The 13,948-nt window shown below is 42.4% G+C and overlaps 1 protein-coding gene across 3 annotated transcripts in view; it reads left to right on the top strand.

Moving 5' to 3' along the window:
* TSNARE1 (t-SNARE domain containing 1) overlaps positions 1-13,948 on the top strand; it is a 738,845-nt gene that overhangs the window by 230,907 nt on the left and 493,990 nt on the right. Inside the window, exon 1 of one of the 3 annotated variants that reach the window (XM_069220842.1) lies at positions 6,220-6,291. The exons of the other annotated variants lie outside the window; for them this stretch is intronic. The gene's annotated coding sequence lies outside the window, so the exon portion shown is untranslated. Of the gene's footprint in view, positions 1-6,219; positions 6,292-13,948 lie in introns of those variants that run through there. 3 annotated transcript variants of the gene reach the window in all.

Raw genomic sequence — 13,948 nt, 5'->3', positions numbered from 1 at the left:
CTTAGAGGTCGACATGAATCTTTGGACTCAGATAGGAGTGAGATAGTCAACAACAATGAGATCAAATCAATCAACATCACTTTTCACATTGGAGTCAGTAATTTATACGCACCATGACCTGTGTGGCCTTGAATCACCACACCAGTTTAGTAAAGTTAAAAAATGTATTGCCCTTTAGATTAACAATGCTAAAATCACGTAAACCAAATGCAAGACCAAATGATATAAGTACAGGAATAACACAGGCTGACCAAATCTTCTAAAGAATGTTAACCTAGACATAATATTTACCATTAAACATTCAAGAAGCACCATGCAGAACTACAACAATAACACATGTATGATAGACACAGAATACATTTAGTTATCGCAGATGAAACGTTTACAGTCAATTTATATGAAACAGTCACATTTAGAATGTATCATCTTTAACTATTACTCTAATACAATAAGCATGTTTGGGCTTCTTGTAAAAAGAAAAGAAGACAAAAATTAATTTGGAAAACATCTGATTATGACACTAACCAAAAATAGCAGTTGGGTTTTCCAAAGAGAGAAAACATAAATATCTGCAAGAAAGACAAATGCACATTTGGTTATTCCTCTCCTAAATGGATCAGCCGGAAGCGATATCTTCATCAGTGGAGCATCTTCTGGTCTTCTTCATTGGGCAATGATATTATGGGGAACAGTTCAGTAATGTTTGGCCTTAATGCATCTGAATTGTCAGGGGCAGAATGCTAAAGAGACAGCACATCATTACACTAGCAGAATAAAAAAGCACAACTGAGAGCAGCAAGGATCCGCAAAGAATTGAATTTGCATCACCTAATTTTGTTATATTAAAGTCCTAGAAAGCAACTGGCGAAAGTTCTGTTGGTCAGTGGATAGGGTGGTTTAAGTCAGAACCTCTTACTTTTACTCCACATTTCAGAAGTATTTTTTTTTCATTTTCTGCATTCACGATTGGCTCATCTTCTTCTACTGCAGTCACCAGTTTCTACAGTAGAATACAATTGTTGCAGACTATGCTAAAAACTATTGTTTCTGGGTACACATGATCTCGCAGGAAGACAAACAAATGTTAGAACATAAGACTTTTCCACAGTGAGCAAGTCACACAGGATGCTTAGAAAAACATTTTCTGCAGCGTTAACATTTTTAAACATTGCTGCTGCATTCTGCTAACATGAGCCTTTTTAAAAACTAATGCTAAAACATGAAGAATAAAACATGTCATAATATTTAAACTATTAATCCTTTCAGTACAGATTAATATTAATTTTTCAGTACATTTAATTAATAATACACAAAATACATTTCATTAGACCGTTATTTATTATTGTCTAACTAGATTATACCTGCCACCAGAGTGGTCATGTTTTCCAAAACACACGTTTTCAGTATAACTTTTAAAAACATGTTATTTCATTTTGTTCTAGTGTCACAATTTTTTATTAATAATGTTTGCTCTCGAACAGAAGTGATGGAGTGGAGCTTCATTTAAGCATTAGCCCTGCTTTCTAACATTAGCTCCTTTCTTTCTGCACCTTCTGACGTGGATCCGAAGCACCGCTCCCACTTCTGTCGGTATTCCTTCAATCCAGTCAACTCAATATGAAATTACAAATGTTCAGCTGGTTGTTATGCATCCTGATTCTAATCCAGTGCACCTTCTGTGCTACAACTTTCACTTGAAGCTCCGTTTTCTTTTTGGCTCGGATTCTGATTTTGTACCAGAACTTGGATGCACCTCAGGATACTGAGAATGATGGTGAGGGGGATGACTTTCTCTCTCCTCATTTAACTGATGATGCATTTTACCTTAATTTTCAAAACAGAAATGGGCTTGATACCTCTCCTGAAATGCATCTTGACTCACCTCACAGGCAACCAAAGGAAGAAAGTGCATTATTTGCAGTGGTGGTTTGGAGGGCGTCTGAGGTATCAGCATTACAGCTGCATGCATTGAGACAAAATCAAATGTGTTGACAGAAAATTTGCGGACCTTGGCCAGCAACATCAGAGCCCTTGCTTTGATTTAATGACACCCTCACACATACTTTGGCTTTCTGGTCTAAACCTTGTTCTTGCCTGCCTTTGAGCCTGCTGGTGGCCAGACGACAGGCCAGCTCCTGGTGACTCAGATTTTCTCACAACACACCTTACCAGGGATGACGTGAGCTCCCCTCAAACACACCTTACTCCGTGGGTGAGCTCACATCCGAGGAGTGGCAGCATGATGGCGTCACCCGCGGAAGTCGCAGTAGCACTACAGGAGCGAGTGAAATCGGAGGTGCTGGCATATAGGAGCTGACTGAGGCAGGACGAAGCTTGGGGGAGTGCGGCGGAGGTCAGTGATCCCTCTCCCCAGTTAGGTAGTGGAAGTGCAGACAAGGCTAGTCTGCTGTCTGCAGCCATGTTGAACTTGACTTAGCGTTGGTGAACTGAAGGCGGAATAACAGGAGGGTTGCTGGAGCTGGCGGTAAGCGATACCATGCTAGTAATTTTAGTGGGCCGTGTAAGGCGCAAAACCGACCCCGCTCTGAGCTAAGGAGCATCTATTTGCATTTTCGAGTGGTAAACATGAAAGTCTAAATAAGTCTGAATAAGACTTTCCCCTCAGCAAGTGGATACTTTGGCTTTCTGGTGGAAACCTCCTTTTAGCCTGCCTTTGATCCTGCAGGAGGCCAGGTGACACAGGCCAGCATCTAGTTACTCAGATTTTCTCACAGCACACCTTACTCCGGAAAGTCTCAGTCGTTGACCAATAAAGTCAGTCCTAATTAATTTCTGACCAGTCCCCTGGATAGAGAATCCAAACAGATTGATACTTTTGGCAAGCAAATGTTTTCTTGTTCCATTTTGGCACCGAGTCTGCTTGTTGGGCAGATCTAAATGTGCTCTTTGGGCATGGCCAGGCAGATTAAGCCAGTAGATATGGAGAACCATTCTTTGGCTCTGACATTCCATAATGAGTAGGATGTGGCAAAGTATTTATTAATGCAGTCTTGGAGACCACAAAATTCATTGGCTGGGCAGTCAGTACTAGTGTTTTGCTTTGCAGACTCACCTGGAAGAGATCAACTGGAATTTCTGTCGATGTAGAAGCATCACTAACTGACATTCCCATTAATGGGTTGTGCTTCTTCTGAAAGAAGAGGGACTCCGCTCTGGAAAGCTTTAAAGATAGTAGAGCTATAGCACGATCCTCAGGGCTGTTGGACCCTACAAAGCAATTTTCCAACCAGTTCTGCAAATGTAGGCTCTACTTCAAGGGGGGCTGGCAAGTAGTCCGCAACAGCTTTCCCAGCCAGTAATCCAGCAGACAGCATAGTCATTTGTAGCCTGCGGAACCAGGAGACAGCACACAGGCCAACAGAACCATCAGTCTTCCAGTTACTTTTGCTGTGCTACAATTGCCAATAAACCACTTTAATTTGTTCTTAGCAGCTCATGCCCAGCTGGTGAGGGGCAGAAGTCAACACTTTCTCTCTGCTGACAATACATCACGTCTGATAGATGGATGTTAAGGGTGTTAATGATTTTTTCAAAAGGGGCTACTTTTTCTCTCCTCAAACAATTTTTCTCCCACAGCAGAGCAAATTGTGGAAGAACATTTAGCCATCTTGAGGCAAGAGTTCTGCCTGTTTCTCTTTAAAGGTGCGTAGGTACAGTATTGAGGAAGATGGAAGTTACTATTCCCGCAATTTCATTGTTCCAAAAAAGAATGGGGGCCTCAGGCCTGTCTTGGGCTTTTGACCTCCAATTGCATTTCTATGGAAGGAGAAATCCATAAGGCTCACATTGGCTCAGACCCTTTCTGCCATGGACCCAGAAGACTGGACGGTCTCCTTGCATTTGCATCATGCCTGTTTTCATTATACCCATCCTTCAGTCCCACGGGCATTACCTGTAATTCATGGTGGGTTAGGAGCATTTTGAGTGTGTCATTTGCCACTTCGACCTCACCAGTAAATCTCGGTGTTTATGAAAATGATGGCACCACATTCAGTGACTGCCCTCCTCATTCAGGCATGAGCCACCACTGGACAACTACCGAACGCCTAACTTTTTTGGGGTTTGCCACTTGATTCCATCACTGAGGCTTTCCTACAGTGGGGAGATTCTGAATACTTTGGAGTTCAAGGCGTTTGCTCCACCACTACAAATTCACCAAGGATCATCAAATGGATGATAAGCTTTTTTATATGGTTTTCTGGAGCAAAGAAAGGGAAGACTGTACAGAAGAGGACCCTCTTGAGGTGTATAGTCCTCTGCATCAGGAACTGCCAAGCACTGGCTAAGAAGCCACAGCAGAGGATCGAGAGCCCATTTCACCAGGTCCATGGCTGCTACTACTGCTGTGGTATAAGTAGTACCTGTTCTTAATATCTGCCAGGCTGTGCAGTGGGCCTCAGTGTATATGTTCTCTAAGCACTAATGTCTTGACAGCCAGGTCTGGCAGGAGGGTCACTTCACCTATCCAGTTCAGCAAGCCTTTTTGGTGTTGGTCCACTCCACAGACCTCCCCCACCTTCGGGAGCTACTGCTTTGGTATCTATTCAGATTTGAGGAGGCTGCATTTAGAAGTACCAATCACAAGAGCAAATTACTTATCTCTGCTGAATACTCTAACCATGGATCCATGGATTCCTCACAGCCCTCCCGCCTTCCCACCTGTGGTTCAGCCTCTTTTTAACATCTGTAAAGATCCCCGGTTAGTATTCAGTACAGTGTGACTAACAATTGTTTGTGCTTTGTGTCTGAGGATGTGACAAGAGAAAGGGTAAGAAGCTGATGTCAGTGGGTGGGTGGGGGGGGAATGCATCATTTTCAGGACCGTATGGAGTAAGTGTGGAGCCACCTTTCGGAATGCAAGATGACTGCTACATAATTCTTCCGATCCAGTCTGACACCTGAAGGATGAAGAATCTGCAGTTAGAGTATCCACCAGAAATAATATTATTGAAGTTAACTAACTCGTTTGTATTGTATAAAGGTCTTTTACAGTTATTATAAAACATAATAGTACAGTGTTTATTACAATTGTTAAAGACGCTATGGAGCCCCCTCCCACACGCGCCCACACACATACATCCCCCTCACCCCCCGAATCTAATGCTGTGGATTAAGTTTATCAAGGGTTGCTTTTTTAATTTAACCTCAATGATGGCAAATGCACTAGCATGAAGGCAACTCTGCCGGGGCTCATATTGGCAGAAACTGTCTCATTGGATACAGCCTAACGAAGGGCACTGAATGACTTTTTATTTTGTGAACCAAAGGCCCAGTGCTTAATTTGTAAATTAGGAGCTGCCGGTGCTCAAAGCCCTTCTCTTAAACACGAGGCTGATGTAATTAAATCTGCAAGCACTGAATACTGAGGCAGCGTAATCCTGAAGCCACTTCGGGCCTCTTCAATCCATTTACGGCCACCCCTGCCCCTTCAGCTCATCCTGCAACTTTCTCCCTTTATGACGCTTTTTAGTTTTTCCTTCTTACGTCTTTCACATATGTGTCTTTTGCTCACAGCAAATGCTTGAGGCACAAGACTAAGCCCCGGCCCTCTCAAATAAGTGCCGGTGCTCAGCACCGGAAACAACAAGCACAAATTAAGCACTGCAAAAGCCTGACCAAAGAAGACATGGCTCGTGATGACATATTTGAAGTATAGCACAGCATGGTATAATGTCAATAATGTTGCATCCAGAAAATCAAGTACCACCTGTTAAGCAAAAAATACATTCAGTATTCTTAACACCACATATACTGTGCTTGAAAATATATTTTTTTTGTCAGGGAACATAATGTGGAGTTCAGAATAATAAATCTTGTTATTTTCACAATATCATAGTAACCGATGTTCTGGATACAGTATTTTGGAATGTATTTAAAACTCGGTGTTTCGCAGATGCAATACAGATAAATATTGTGCAGTGGAGTTGGAACAAGGTCTTTAATGAAAAATAGACAGTCCAAAGTCACTAAAGTATAAGACCAAATTGCGGATAAACTGTATGGAGACTGTGGGAAAATGTATTCAGAAAACTGATTCCATAGCATAGTCAGTGTTTAATATCCAATTCCGACATTGACTCTTTGCTTTTTTTGCTTTCAGATAAATCTGGGCTTTTTTTCTTTAAAACTATTTTGAGATCGTCTGTTTTGCATGGATGAATTTAAGTTTTATGAGCTCTGTTTATTGCCTGTTTTTGTAGAGAATTCTTCCTTCTGCTGTCTACCTGTAACAAGAGGGTATTTCACTGGCTGGCTTCATCCCTTCTCCAGGTATATATTTTACTTCCGTTGCTTATGAAACCATTTCAGTCTGTCATTTGCTGTCACCGTCGTCAGTGAGTGCCTCTTTGCAGTTTAAGCCTTCCTTTCGTGGCTGTGCTTTTATGGCCGTCTTAGAATTCGAAGAAGAATTATTAATTCGGCATTTCATTGACGATTTGTTTTCCGTTCACCTGGTCTCGTTGGCTGCCTTTCAGACTGACCTTTGATGGGGTCACCCGGTGGCTTATAGTTTCCTACCAACTTCCATCTCATTTCAATGTTTTCTTTTGTTTCTTGGTCCACCAACTCTTCACTCTTTTGGTCAGCCTGAACCTATTTTCTAGATTATTTTCCTGTTCACCTTTTGATGGTATTCATTTGGTTTTAATGATTTATTCCTGACTTTTTGTACCTGCGCATTGCTTAATTTTTACATTTTGTTGTGAGTGAGATTTCAGATTTGCACATAGGTGTCCCAGTTCTACATCAGACTAGATCCTTTGAAAGCTGAAAGTCTTCTGCTGCCCTCATCCTGCCCCCTGGGCCATCCCATCCAGACGTGAATTGGTCTTATCACCTCCATAGGCATCTCTGAGTCATGGTGATTGATGTTTTAATTTTCTTTTAAAATAATGAAAGTCTGGGTTCTTCCTAGATGGCAAGCTCAACTTTATTTTCTTCATGCTTATAGGTACATTGACTTCATACACGAGTCCGACTTCAGTGCTGCGGTTTAAGCCTTACTTCTGTCAAAGGTGGACTATGGGAAGTCACTGCATACCGTACTCCTAACATGCCTCTGCCTCTGTCAAAAGCTGTCCTGTTGACCAGGCTGATTGCAGGAACATGCCACTGTGACCACATCTCCGTTCCTAAAATGCTACACTGACTTTCAGTGGAAATAGGATACTGTTTGCCTATTGCACTTAGGAATTCTGCTAAAAGAGGGAAAGACCAAGCAGTATGTAACAAAGTCATTGTGTGCCTTAGAACTTCCAGCGTCAAGAAACCGTGAACGCTTTACCAGTCATTCAGGGGCGTGCATGAACGTTCTGTAGCTCGCTTAGCATTTAGCTACTCTGGGTGCCATCTTTTTGTCTCTTTGAACAAAGATCTTATGACTCTTTCTACTAAACAGTTGTTTCAGAGAGAAGCCTCTCTTTTTCGTTGTATTACTATTCTTCAGTTCATACATCCAACTTCATTAAATCCAAACAGGCCAGAGTCATGATAGGGATCAAATGGAATAAAATGAATCGGGTCGAAAACAAATATGCATACATTACATATGCAGAATATCGAGAAGAGATTTCATTCAGTCATATAATACTTTTCCTTGATTAACGAAAAGCTCAGTTCAAAAACCGATAAGGGGCACTCTGACCGATGTATGCTTCAGTGGACCATTTAGCCACCAGCGCCCAGATCCTTTCACCCCCTACAGTGGCTTCTGAGCCCCTTAACTTTCTATAAACTAGACTCCATATTATTTGTCGCCAAAAATCTCGACCTCCACATGGAAAAAGTTGGGGGGCTCAGGTTTTAGCCAATCCGTAGCAAAGCAGAGGTGTGTCACTGCTTTTGGGATAAATATCAGCTGAACATCTTCATTTGCTGCGGTATGACCACCAATATTGTCTAGCAAGCTTAGAGTCCACCCGTAATTGTTGCTGGAGAATACCGCTCAGAAACTCTGCGAAGGACTGCAAGAGAGGGTCCAGCTTTGGACAGGCGAAACACATGTGAACAATCTCCTCCATTTCTGCACCACAGCGCTTACGTCTGCCCTCCACGTCTCCTCCCCATTTGGCAATCCTAGCGGGCGTGTAATATAAATCAAAAATGGTCTTGAAATGCTGACTTCTCAGGCTAGCAGTAAGTAAGACCCTGTCACAAAGAGCCAGCAAGTTCTGATTTACCACCTTATCCCTAACAAATATAATGCACCATTTAGCGTTCTGTGCCTCCCATCACACTGTCTGTCCCACCAGATTGTAGATATGGACAATCTTCCGTTTCTGCTAACAGCCTCAATAAGTGGACTCTTAGTGATATCCTTCAATGCTTTACTATTCTTACAAAGAAAATCTAAAATTTGTAAATATTAAAAAAATTCCCCTTTGCCGATACAATCTAGGAGCTACGCAGGCCACGTATGATAGAGATCCATGCGATCCACAGAGGGTTCCCTTATTTACCGCTTGCTGGGCCCTTCTGTTAAGCAATAACACACTGTGGCCCTCAAGAATTGCTCCGTATCGCATGCTGTTCTGTGGGGCCCCACACTACAAAGAGTCTTGCCGTCACAAAACCCACCATCATGGCCGCACCCATTTGCTACGCCTCCTTCCTTAACCCCTTTGCTGCCAGGCCTTTTCACCCTCAGGTGCCAGGCCTTTTTTTTTGGCTATTTGGGGCAGGGCGCGCTTAGGCCCTCATAACTTTTTGTCCACATAAACTACCCACGCCAAATTTGCATCCTTTTTTTTTCTAACATCCTAGGGATTCTAGTGGTACCCAGACTTTGTGTGTTCCCCTGAAGGAGACCAAGAAATTAGCCAAAATACAGTGAAAATTTCATTTAAAAAAAAAAAGAAATGGGAAAAAAGGGCTGCAGAAGAAGGCTTGTGTTTTTTTCCCTGAAAATGGCATCAACAAAGGGTTTGCAGTGCTAAAATCACCGGCTTCCCAGCTTTCAGGAAGAGGCAGACTTGAATCAGAAAACCCAATTTTTCAACACAATTTTGGCATTTTACTGGGACATACCCCATTTTTATGATTTTTTTGTGCTTTCAGACTCCTTCCAGTCAGTGACAGAAATGGGTGTGAAACCAATGCTGGATCCCAGAAACCTAAACATTTCTGAAAAGTAGACAAAATTCTGAATTCAGCAATGGTTAATTTGTGTAGATCCTACAAGGGTTTCCTACAGAAAATAACAACTGAAATCAAAAAATATTGAAATTGAGGTGAAAAAAAACCCAGCAATTTTCCTTTACGTTTTACTCTGTAACTTTTTCCTGCGATGTCAGATTTTTGAAAGCAATATACCATTACGACTGCTGGACTCTTATGGTTGCGGGGATATATAGGGCTTGTACGTTCATCAAGAACCCTAGGTACCCAGAGCCAATAAATGAGCTGCAGCTTGCAGTGGGTTTTCATTCTATACCGGGTATACAGCAATTCATTTGGTGAAATATAAAGAGTGAAAAATAGGTATCAAGAAAACCTTTGTATTTCCAAAATGGGCACAAGATAAGGTGTTGAGGAGCAGTGGTTATTTGCACATCTCTGAATTCCGGGGTGCCCGTACTAGCATGTGAATTACAGGGCATTTCTCAAATAGACGTCTTTTTTACACACTGTCTTATATTTGGAAGGAAAAAATGTAGAGAAAGACAAGGGGCAATAACACTTGTTTTGTAACAATTGTATGTTCCCCCAAGTCTCCCTATACAAATGGTACCTCACTTGTGTGGGTAGGCCTAGAGCCTGCGACAGGAAATGCCCCAAAACACAACGTGGACACATCACATTTTCCCAAACATAGATAGGACTAATAGTTTGGCCTACGTTAATAACTTGAACCTCCCCAAACTAGATAAAACCCAACAGTCATCATTGAATCTAAACATTACCGCTCAGGAAATCCTCACAACAATTAAATCACTCAAAGCAGGGAAAGCCCCTGGCCCGGACAGCTTCACTGCCCAATTTTACAAAACCTATGTGGAGGAACTACACAAACCACCCCTACTCCTCAACCAGGAATATGCAAAAGCAAGACACATAGGAGGCACCACTGTGGAAACCATCACAACCCTTATCCCCAAAGAAGAGAAAGACCACTCCCACCTAAAAATCTATAGACCAATTTCGCTTATTAATCAGGACTGCAAGCTTTACACTAAAATCCTGGCAAAACATATAGAAAGGATACTCCCCTGACTAATAGGTCCCTACCTAGCAGGCTTTCTCAAAGGTAGAGTTTCTATTGATAACATTAGACATTTTGGTCATGTCCTCCAAATAGCCAAATCCAAAGACTCCCCGGTAGGCCCTATAGCGCTAGATGCTGAAAATGCATTTGACAAGGTTGCTTGGCCCTTTTTAAGGTCTACCTTATCAAGCTTCAATTTCGGTGAGCTATTCATAACAATGGTAATTGCATTATATTCTAATCTGACTGCCAGAATAAAAACTAATGGAGTCCTATCAAACCCATTCCGACTTAAACAAGGAATAAGACAAGGTTGCCCACTGTCACCAGGCCTATTCCAGTTAGCCATCGGACCGCTCTTATATTCCATCAATGATAAAAAGAACTTTATAGGTATAAATATGGGGGTAAATCCTTCAAGATGGCAGCATACGCCAGCGACATTCTAATTGTGACTGAACATGTAGACATCACTATACCTGATATAATGAACAAAATCTCCGACTATTCGGCTGCGTCTGGATATATACCTTGGTCTCGAATTCAATGATTCACTGACGGAATCTTTTCATCACAATGAAGCCTTAATCCTCCAAAAAGTACAGAACTACCTAGAAAGCTGGTCCCTGAATTTCCTACCTGGTGGGGCAAATGAGAATCCATAAAAATGGTCATTACTCCCATTGTTAATTACCTACTGAACTGTCCTCCATTCTGTGCTCTGATAAATTCTTCCAAAACCTAGACCGCCTTATTAACTAGTTCCTCTGGCACTCAGAGGCCTTTGGTTTCTCTTAAAAAAAAAAAAAAAAAAAAAAAAAAACCTCCAACTACCCAAACAACTGGGCGGTGCAAACCTTGCTAATTATAGAAAATATCAACTTGCTTTCGTTTCTGCTCAAGGAGCGAAATGGCTCTGTTGTGACCTTGAGTTTACCCCTCCATGGCTGTCGCTGGAGCGGCAACTAACAGATGAACTTGCCTTGATATGCCTGCTAACGATTAATAAAAAACACCCTACCTTTCACAATATCATCCTAAAACACACCAGACACAGCCTTTTACAACTAGATAAACGTTTTTCCGACAGTAAAATGTAGACATTCCCTGCAAGCTTCAATTTGGTATAATGAAGACATTAAACTGTGCCCCAAACTCCCTATTACTAGTTCCTGGAAGATAAAAGGTATTGCCTTAATGAACGATCTAGGCTCCAAAAACCACCCTGCTCGTTCTCCGATATCGTCCTTTCTTTATCTGACTTTTATGACTTCCTTAAACTGAAGGTTGCTATCTCTAAGCATAAAGCCTCGCTTTCTAAACATGCCTTCCTCCTGTCCCTACATTAACTCCTTCAAGGTGGGGGGGAGTGAGGTCAGACAGCCTCTAGAATCTACTCCAAACTCATACCTAGTTCCACCTCACTCTGTTTATCCACTCAGCTGAGATGGCAAAAGGAATGGGCTCTGCGAACCTACAAATATCAACTGGCAAAGGTTACGGTCTCCTCGTTCCTCAAAAAGATCACCCCAAATCTAGCACAAACCAAGCTACACATACTACATAGAACATATTTTACCCCACACCGACTTGCTACTCTAGGCATCTCAGACAATGACAATTGCTAGAGCTGCAAGGCACCACACGCCGACATGCGTCACATGCTATACGAATGCCCTCTTCTACACAATTTTTGGACTGAAGTTCCCGACACTAAGGATGACATCCTACAAACCAAACTTCCTAGACTCTTCTCCTTCTCAGTATGCAGCACCTCACACCCATCATACAGTTCTGATCTGAAATGTGAAGACCTACTCCTAGCCGACTTACTTTTTACTCTAGCCCATAAAACCATCCTTTGCAACTGGAAAGCTCTGGGAAACGCCTCCAGCATCACCTGGAGGGAGGGGTTGGGATACGTAAGAGGTGCTGCGCGATCCTCTCACCTCAATAGCCTTGGATCTTGGCCGACTAGGCCCTTTGGAACAAAATCAATAAATACCTTGAACTGGTTAACCTACCATAAACAATATCCGTCCTCCCGCCAGGGTTACTTTGATGCTACAGTCATGCGCTTTACCTTTCCTAACATCCGAACTCTCCGGCCCAGTAAAATCTTCCTCTGTGACACACAAAGTGCGCCACACTCTTCTCCCTTCCCCCTCCTTATCTCTCTCCATTCTACACCTCTTATCTGTCCTTTCGCTTCTCTCCTCTGTTGTTCTCAGTTTCCACCATACGGTCGGGCAATTGAATTTCCTTACCTAGATGTATATTGAATCGTTAATGTGATGCTTCTCAGACTATATATGATGTGTGTTTTCATATGACATGTATTAAGGATATCAGCTACTGTTACATGCCAACTGTTTATTTTTTCTCGTTTTGCATATTCAAAACTTCAATAAAAAGTTATGAAATAAAAAATCCCCTTTCGGCAAGTCAACCTTTCCAAGCGTTAACCGCTGCTTTAGTTGAGACCATACTCCATAGGCTGCCTTCAAGACCTTAAAGCATGTTTTTTTTGTATACTAGCTAGGTTCCAGGGTCTTCAAAAACCTTTCCATCGCTTCCTTCTCCCAACATCATCTCATATATAGTTGGAGCCTCTGCCTTACTTAGCTCAGTAGTATCCCCCGTTACCAATATGGGCCACATGTTGCAACACTCAAGCCCAATAGTACAGGGTAAAATTCAGGACTGCCCACCCCCTTGGCATAGTCATAAAGTTACCAGCTCGCCTAGTTTTTTTTTATAGCCCCATAAAAAGCTAAGGCACAGCGACTCCAGCTTCCTAAGCCAAATCTTACCAATCTCTGAGGGGATAGCCCGGAATAGGTAGAGTACCTTTGGAAATATGAGCTTCTTAATCACATTGCTTCTGCCTATGAGAGAGAGATGCAGATGATCTATTCTTTCAAGGTCCCGTCTAATTTCATCCAATATAGGGGCCATATTAATCTCCACTAAACGGCCAACTGCAGCCCTTATTTTTATCCCTAGGTAGACTGTGTCCGGGAGGACCCACTGGTCTCTGAGGCCCGCAGAGTCTGTACAGATAACCTGTGTTTTGGCAACATTCAGTTTATACCCTGAACACACCCCAAACTGTTTAGCAAGGCTCTCAATTTCTATTACAGCCACCCCTGGGTCAGTGAAGACTACTGCTACACCGTCAGCGTATGCAAATACTTTATAACCTATTGAGTGTTGAATTATGGGTTTAATACAGGTGCTCAGTTCTAGTTTGGCAGTAAAGGGGTCTATATAGAGGGCAATTGGCAGAGGTGAACAAGGACATCCCTGCCTTGTTCCACTTGTAATAGATATCCTATCTGAATCCACACCTGCTATACGTTCCAACACAAAGACCTGGTAGAATTCCAGTGGTATAGTATCAGGACCGGCAGCTTTCCCCACCGCTAATGAATCTATGGCTGCCAAAAGCTCATCTTAGGTGATGGGTAAGTCCAGCCAAGCCGGATCTACCTCATTCAACCTGCCCCTATCTGTTCCCTGAAGATATTCCCCATACCGAATAGTTGGAGGATCCCTCTCCTCTGATTAGAGAGCTTGATACTAGTCTTGGAAATTCCTAACAATTCCTGGTAGATCTTCTATTATATTACCCCTAGGGTCCTTAATTGCTTTTATCAAACCCCTTGCCTCCTTTTGCCTAATCCACATTGCAAGTAACCTGCCAGTAGATTCCCCGTACTC

This window comes from Pleurodeles waltl, chromosome 2_2, assembly GCF_031143425.1.
Source record: "Pleurodeles waltl isolate 20211129_DDA chromosome 2_2, aPleWal1.hap1.20221129, whole genome shotgun sequence".
NCBI classification, from domain to species: domain Eukaryota; kingdom Metazoa; phylum Chordata; class Amphibia; order Caudata; family Salamandridae; genus Pleurodeles; species Pleurodeles waltl.
Note: the sequence above shows the minus strand (reverse complement) of the source record. Positions and strands in the feature narration are given on the sequence as shown.